This window comes from Poecilia mexicana, unplaced genomic scaffold (genome assembly GCF_051168715.1).
Source record: "Poecilia mexicana isolate PSO_F unplaced genomic scaffold, ASM5116871v1 scaffold_16, whole genome shotgun sequence".
In the NCBI taxonomy this organism is placed as follows: Eukaryota; Metazoa; Chordata; class Actinopteri; order Cyprinodontiformes; family Poeciliidae; genus Poecilia; species Poecilia mexicana.
The window spans coordinates 29,212,240-29,221,370 of record NW_028263385.1 but is presented as its reverse complement, the minus strand read 5'-3'; positions in this window follow the sequence as shown (position 1 = coordinate 29,221,370).

Sequence of the window (9,131 nt, the reverse complement as noted above, 5' to 3'; positions counted from 1 at the left end):
GCTGAGAAAGACAAGGAGAAAACAGCTTTTTGTACTCCATTTGGACTGTTTGAGTTTAATTGCATGCCTTTTGGATTGTGTAACACACCCAGTACTTTTCAGCGCCTTATGGAGCGCTTGTTTGGAGATTGCCGTTACCAGTCATTGCTGCTGTATTTAGATGATGTAATTGTCTTTTCATCATCAGTTGAACAACATTTGGAAAGATTAAATCAGGTATTTTCCAGATCAGAAACCCAGGGGCTAAAGGTTTAGTTGTCAAAATGTCATTATTTTCAGAAGAGAGTTAAATATTTGGGTCATGTAGTGTCAGAAGAGGGGGTCTCTACTGACCCAGCAGTACGTGACTGGAGGCAACCTACTACTTTAGCAGAACTTCGTTCATTTTTGGGATTTGCCAGTTACTATCGGAGGTTTATTTGTGGTTTTTCGAACATGGCTTCCCTTTTAAACCGTCTGGTTGCTAGACTGCTCCCTCCTGGAAAAAAGGGTAAAACCCCTAAGAAGCCCTTGGGTGGCTTCTGGGATGAGGAGTGTGAGCAGAGTTTTCACAAGCTCAAAGCTGCATTAATAACAACTCCTGTTCTTGCCTATGCAGACTTCCAGAAGCCATTCGTTTTGGAAATAGCATGCAGTACTCTCTCAAGATTATGGGGGTAAATTGCGCCCTATAGTGTTCGCTAGTCGCAGCCTGAAGCCCACCGAGTGGAACATGAATAATTACAGCTCCATGAAATTAGAGCTTGTCGCTCTTACGTGGGCTGTTACAGAAAAGTTTAGAGAGTATTTGCTGGGTAACAAATGCACAGTTTTTACAGATAATCCATTGAGTCATCTGGCTACAGCAAAGCTTGGAGCAACAGAGCAGAGGTGGGCTTCGGAACTGGCAGCTTTCGATTTGACCTTGAAATATCGTCCTGGTTCTCAAAACGCCAATGCAGATGCAGAGAAGCAGAGGCTGGCTCCAGTTTATGTGAGGGGTTTACTGGAGTACAGGAAGAGATCAGTGTCTTACCTGGTTTGTCAGGTGTGTACACCTGTGTACATTGCAGCATAAGGATCCTGACATCGGTTCCTTTATGCAATTTTGGACGAGGGGTAGGATGCCTGATGCTAAAGAGAGGAATGAACTTGATAAGGTCACCTGGGAATTGGTTCAGCAGTGGAATCGGTTTAGGGAGCGAGAATCGATCCTTTATCGCTGTGCTCAGGCCTCTGATGGGCAGACTGAGGTTGAACAGGTTGTGTTACCTCAGTGTTTGCAGGAAGGTGTCCTCCGTTCACTCCATGATGATCATGGCCATCAGGGGGTGGAGCGAACTTTGCAGCTAATTTGCTCACGGTTTTATTGGCCCAATATGCACTCGGATGTAGAGAAGTGGTGTAAAAATTGTGAAAGATGTGAGGTGTCAAAGGCTCTGTTACTGAAAGTTAAAGCATCTAGACCTAATGAGATTCTGGCAATAGATTTTACGGTTTTAGAGCCTGGTACAGATGGCAGAGAAAATGTCCTTGTAATGACTGATGTTTTCTCAAAGTTTACACAAACTGTCCCCACAAGATCAGCGTGCCAGTACTGTTGCAGAGGCACTGGTGAAGCATTGGTTTCAACTTTTTGGGCCCCCTGTCCGAGTTCATTCTGAATAAGGGAGAAAGCTTGAGAGTAATTTGGTTAATCAGAAAAGTCATGAGAAAAGTCACACGACTCCTTATCAACCTGAGGGGAATGGGCAGTGTGAGCATTTTAATCGCACTTTACATGATTTGCTAAGAACTCTTCCACCTGAACAGAAACGCAGGTGGCCCCGGCATATTTCCCAAGTCACCTTTGCATATAATACAACTGTTCATAAATCCACTGGTATGATGCCTTACTATTTGATGTTTGGTAGAAAACCACAGTTGCCTGTGGATTTTTTTTGTGGGTTTGAGTGAAAGTGATGGAGGACCTGACCTACCCTTGGAAGAGTGGGTCAAAGAGCACCAAAAATCACTCCATTCTGCCTATGAAATGGCACACCAAAAAGTATAGAGTAGAAGGGCTCAGAGACATCAGGATGAGGATGTTGCTCCAGATTTTCTGGAAGGAGACTTGGTGTATGCAAGAAATCATTCAGTGAGGGGTCACAGCAAAATTCAGGACTTTTATGATTCAACTCCCTATCAAGTGGTTCGTCCACCTTCTGAGCGAGGGGTAGTGTACTCTATAGCGCCCGTGGGTCAGGAGGGACCCCTCCATCAGGTCCACAGAGTCGAGCTTAGAAGTGTCCCTGAAAATAGTGGGGTGGAAGGGTGTCAGGAAAACGGTTCAGAAGATGTGCAGACATATATTGAGGTGGGAGATGAAATGGTGGATTTGCCTGAATCTGAGATTCAATCAGAGGCTGAGAATGATGAAGTTATTCCTGTAGATGTAAATTCTGATGTTCAGCCTCTTTCTGGCAAAAATCCCACACAGGAGATTGACACCGCCATCATTCCTGAGCCGAGGAGGTCAGCTCGGAAAACTGCCGGACAGCATTCCAACCCTTTGTCGAGAAAAGTCGAGCTCATCCCACTTCCCCATGCTGGAGATTTTAGTTTAATAATAACAATGAATAAAGTTACCTTTAAAATTGAATACACAGGTGACATCAAGACCTAACAGCAGAGTCAGACGGTAATAAAATTAATCTGGTTGTGTGTGTTGTTATTGTGTCCTGCAAACTTTGCTTTAATTCTACTTTTTCTATTTAATCATAAAAAAATCATAGGTAGAAAGAGAGTCATGGAACAGGAAGAGCAGGTTTCCTGAAGAAAGGGGAAGTTTCCAGCCTGCATGTGTTTAAAAATAGTTCAGAGTGCTCATTTCAAAGCATTAAAGGTTTAAAGAATAAAATCTAAACATTTTGAGTAATTGGATAAAACCCAGAGTAAAATACTTAAATGAATAATAATAACTTATAATTTAGCCAATAATTAATATTGGTTTAACCAGTGGTTGATATTGGTTTGATTATAAGAATATTTACACTTACTCTTACACTTGTGGAAGTACTTACAGGTGAAAGAAGTAATTGTAACATGGTATCAAATAATTAGATTTCCATTAATGTCTGTAATAACTCACATTATGATTATAAGAGTAATAAGTTATGGTTATTATAAAATTATAAATGAATGCTAAATCAGAGAAAGTAAAAGGTTATAAATGTGATTTTGATATTGAACTTGAAATGGTGTAAAATGTGTAACTGTAATTAAAGGTCACGGATGTTGTGTTGGAGGTAGATGGTAGGTGAAAGGTCAGGGAGAAAGAGGAACTGATAGGAGAGCAGAGGTGACCAAGGCCTTATTGCTAAACTTTAAACTTTCCTAAGAAAAGGTTAGACACAAGAGGACTGTTGAGCAACTTGGGACATTAGCACAGGCATCAGGACATAATGTCTCCAAGAAGGTGATGGATATGAGATCATCTGTCCAAGCAGTCAGCCAATGAGACAGGCACAGCAACAAAGCTAGTCAATGCAAACACACCAAAATGGTGGATAAATCCTTTATAAGGTGGGTGCAAAAGAGGAATCTTTGGTTGGATTCTCCAGGCAGCTTCGAGCCAAGATCGAGATGGACAAAGAACTCTGCAGCTGAAGAAGAGCCGGGGCCACAGAGCCGAAGACTGTTCTGCACATGGGACCAACCCGTTAGCACCGGAACATGTGGCTTCAAATTGCACTTCTCTCATCAGCTGGGTTCAGACCCCAAAGACCAAGGCAAAGATGAAGATAAAGACAAAGATAAAGAACAAAGGCAAAGATGAAGAACTGGTGTGTTCCTTCCATGAGACCAGCTCGTCTACATCTCAATGGACCAGAAAGATCGTGAGACAAGGAGAAAGGAGCTACAGAGCTGCAAGACAAGAAGCTGAGGACCGCTACGCGCATGAGGAAGTCACCCTGAGGCCCGAGATCTGCCGCTCTAAGTCAGTACTCTTCCTGTACTGGGAGCCTAATGCTGCTGCAACACCTTCTTCATCATCAGGCCAGTTCTGGGGTTCAAGATGCCAAACTCCGTCCATCTCTCTCTCAAAGTTTCCATTTTTTAGTTCACAGTGTCAGCATTAGGCTAGATTATTGATTTTACTTATTTGATTATTTATGCTACTGATGTAAGCTGTACTGACCCTTACAAAATTGCCTTACTAAGAAAATAATTAGCATTAAAAAAATCTAAAAGATGTTGTGGACATTCAATTAATGAGTCACCTTAAAGTTCTTTGATGGTTGTAAAATAGCTATGAAGTTTGATTCTGGGAGGAAAAAGTGGAAAATGTTTTATAGGTTGCTTTTAGCCAAAACAACACCCTTGAGACCCGCCCGAGTCACTACAACCTACCTGGTTCAGTAACAAGTGCAAGTTGTAATAAAGAGAAAGAGCGACCGTTAACAGGTGTGCTCCGTGAAACTAGCTGATTGCGGGCTGCTCGATCTGGCTAGTTCACAGGGTGAAAAAGGGTGGGACATCTGGATGGAGGTCGTCAGAAACCAGGCTAGTCTTTCTCGCGCCCAGCTTAAACAGAATGTCCTCTATATTCTCATCTGTAGTAATCAGTGTTGTGGTACTCGAAATTGGTCTTGGTCTCGAGACCGGTCTTAAGACCATTTTTTGATGGTCTCAGTCTCGTCTCGGACTCAGGCGCTGAGGACTCGGCATTTTATTTCAAGACCAGTCGAGACCGCAACTGTGAAAATACCACTAAACGTGCAGCATACTGTCCAGTTTATTTGTTAACATTTTTGTTTTCAGTGGATGCAAAACACACCGATTAAAATCCAAGCAACTATGTGTTTCTCCCCCTCCGCCCCCCCTCCCCACCTTTCACTCGCACGCGGCGCTCTGAGACATGCGCAGTGGTTTTCTCTCAGCGGCAGAAAATGTCTAATCGTCAGTAATGGAATATCGCTGCATAAATCATAAGAAATCCGATGGCCACAGCTAACTCAGCAGCGCTTTGCTTTCACAGATGGTGGAGACAACGTCTAACTTTTTTCGTCACTTAGAAAAGTAGCTCAAAGAAGGTAAGATCCGTTGACGTGATAGCAAATCTAGCTGTATAGACACACATAAGCATTGTGATGAAAAAAAGTTGTCACTCACTGCGCTGAATTATTGTGTGGAGATGTTGACTGACTTGTCGCATATATGGGACAACGGCGCTGTGTCCAAAAGTCTGCAATATAGTGATGTGACATTCAGGAACAGTACGATTCATCTGCTCGTCTCTTTACTTATTAGATAGGACGCTGAGAGCCGTTGTTCTATCAGATAGCCATACGCTGTCAGAATAGCATACATGCAGTGAGTACCATGCCTGCGCATGCGCATTAAGAAGTCCGACCGTCAGAGGAGTTGTCAGTTCACCATACTCATGAAGTTATGACGAAAATAAGTCATTGAATTGTTTTCAATGATATATATATAGATATACATGTGTTGTCATGGTTTCAAAGTGTATTTAAAGCAGGGTCTGGCTGCTGCTGGAGTCAGCTACAACACACGCCCATGTAAAACTCACTTAACCGCTAAGTCAGGATGCCATACAACTGTTAATAACAAAGTGTATGACGATCTACGTCATGATTCTGTGTTGCTGATTAAATGAAATCTTATGGTAATGACGTGTCTGACAGATATGGCTGGTGTTCTATCAAATCTGATAGAATCCATACGCTGTCAGGATAGCATACATGCAGTGAGTACCATGACAGCGCATGCGCATTAAGTCCGACCGTCAGTGGAGTTGTCAGTATACGCAACAAGTTATGACGAAAATAAGTCATTAAATTGTTTATAATATGACATAATATGATAACTAGATATACATGCATTGTCGTGGTTTCAAAGTGTATTTAAAGCAGGTCTGGCTGCAGCTGGATGCCATACAACTGTTAATAACTGTTAATAATGATCTACGTCATGATTCTATGTTGCTGATTAAATAAAATCATATGGTAATGACAGCGTATGCATGTCTGAGCTAAGCGTACGACTATCTGACAACGTATGACAGAACACCGTGAGTTCGTGCTAAGCGTATGACGATCTGACCTGACAGAACACCCGTTCTTTGTTCTAGTAATGCTCTGTGTACACTGCATCATTATTTTATTTAATTATGTACGTTGATATTTAAATTAACAAATAACTAAAACACAAGAACGAAAGAGCACGCAGAGCATGCACATTGCTCTTTGATTGTTTTTGTTCAAAGTGGCAGCTGTAATGTCTGCCATGGTGCCAGACTACCTGGCTTCATGTACTGGGAGAGAGAGTGAAAACAGTCACGATGACCGCCTTCTGCTTGGTTACTTCTTGCTTGTTGCTCCTTGGTCAGTGTTCGTAGTTGAGCGTTATTTACCATCAGGGCATTGCCTCAATTGCTATGTTTAATGGTGCAACAGTGATGGTTTCTTATATGAGCAATAAGGGCAAATGCCCAGGGTGTTATGTTTTTTAGGGATGGCACGAGACCATCACACATTTTAACACAGAAATGAAATATTTAATATTGGTAAAATGTATTAAGTATTTAATATCTAGGTGTTTTTATGGGAATATGGATCTTTCAGATTATTTTGAGAAGCAATTTCGATCACATTTTACATTTCATTGTGTCATGGAGAGCGGGCCGCTGGTCTTGGTCTTAACTCAGTCTCGACTTCCCTCGGTCTTGGTCTTGTCTCGGTCTCGATACACTCTGGTCTTGGTCTTGTCTTGGTCTCGGGTTAGGTGGTCTTGAACACATCACTGGTAGTAATACTCAGGAGTTAGAGGCTTCTCGGACCCGTTAGACAGAGGGCTGGAAGCACATCTCCCTCCTCTCAGAAGGGGAAGTAGAGAGAGAGAAGAGGGGAGGGGGGCGTTGCGCAACAACACCTTACAGTCTGCCATGTCCTGTGCAGAAGAAATGATTCAGTTTTTGGGCAATAGTTTTTTATATACATTGTCGGGTCGCCGATGCATAATGATGGGGGGGAATGTAACAGGTGGAACCAGTAGGCGTCACTCCCTTCACACCTTGAGTTCCCATAAAAGGGAAGTTGGCAGGCTGGTGGCCAATTGTCAATCACCTCTGTGCGTTCGACCAGGTGTATAGGGCCCACGCATTCCACTGTTTGTGATGAGGTTTGTCTGTTTGTTTTTGTGGTAAGGATAAAAATTATTTTAACCTGATTGTATTAAGTCACTGTTGATGTGGTGTTTTGTATATAGGGCCACACGGTCATTATTGCTGATCTGACGGTAGCATCACCTGGGCGTGTGATTGTTTGACGCTGCAGGTAGGCTTGTATATTTCTTAAACTGGATTGAATTGTATTTTTTATTGTAAAGATTCAATAAGCGTTGAATTTTTTTCTGTTTGTTTTTTTGCAGTTGTTGCTGCACCCTGCTGTTCTTTTGAGTTTGATTTTCCTTTTTTCCCTTGTTTTTTATTCATTTTGTTTGTTGTTTTTGCAAATATACACCCTATTTTGTACTAATAAATATTGTTAATTTTATGCTGGCTGTTTATTGCATTCCGGCTATAAGTGGTCACTTTAAATTGTCTTCAGGTCTGAGTGTTTCCATGCATGTTGTTCCTGAGTGTTACCCTGTGATAAACCGGTGAACATGTCCTGATATATCAAGTCTGAAGCTGCAGATAATCACTTCTGGGAGAAGAATGAGATTTGAAATAAGGCAATTGTATATATATCTATTGAAGCTAAATATTGTTAAATGGCAAAACCTATACACACAGTACACTCAAAGATCTGACCTTTATTTTGAAAAGAACGTCTGTCCAGAAATCCTCTTAGCAGATTACACTTTAGAAAGGAAAATGCCAGTGCAATGGAAGACAAGGTTGTATATCAAAGCAATTAAGTGTGATTTAACACAGCACTGCTATGTGGGATATTATGATTCCATGATGGGAAAGGCAAACCCAACAGATTCGGAGGAGGATGAGAAAGATGACAGTGAGACTGTATGTTGTGGAGGAAGAAATGGTTCATCCGTCATCTCTTTTTTCAGCACTTTTCTTTCAGGTGAGTTCCTGACTGTACCGTGACCACACAGAATAAAAACAACATAAAAATGAGCAGCAATGAAACCAGCTATGGACTGTACATTGTACACCAGGAGCAACGACAGGGAAAATTTTCTGCCACTCCAAGTGAAGCCAACCCATGGGATGCAACAGCAGGCAACTATTATATGTGTGTGTGTATATATATATATATATATATATATATATATATATATATATATATATATATATATAATATAATATATATAATAATAATACATGTTTTATTATTATAAAACACAGCAAACTAATGGTGGTAGACGGCCGCACTGGATTAACTCGGGGAATCTCATCTGTCCGTGTATCAATCAATTCCTAACCTCCTCTTTGTTCTGTCACAATTATCGATTTTTTAAATTTTTATTATGCTCCAAACTTTGCGAGGACTGACCCCCCAGCTCACCCGCTGCCTCACACCGAGCCAGCAACGTCACCTTCCCATTCATACTTCATGACAGTCACTCCCACATCGACACGCCCACCACCAGGTGTCAAAGCCGCTGCTCCTGTCATATCAATAATTACTTATTTCATTCATATTGCTCTTATAGAGCCTCAGTGAAAACGTGTTTATTATTATTAACGCTTTGGTGCAAAAACTGATTGAAAATCGATTTATTTACTGCATGTTTATGTCTGTTAAGGCTCAGATGGAACGGCACAGAAAGCAGCACTTTAAACCATTCAGACACGAACACAATAGAGACACAATCAGATGACTTATTACCCAGCGATAATAACTCAATAGTCCATGGAAAAACCTTATAAGCTTGTATTAAAGCAGAAAGTACGGCTTCCACCGTAAAAAAGGCTTATAGTATCAATTATGCCGCATGAACTGATCAGTAGATTATTGCGAGGGAACGCAAAACCTTTTGCGAGGGAACGCAAAAGTTTTGCGAGCGAACGCAAAAGTTTTGCGAGGGAACGCAAAAGAAAAAAAATTCCCCATGTCCCCTGGGGGGCTCCGTAATTCCAAGATAAATTTCTTCTATGGGAGACTAATAAAATTATTTTATTTTAT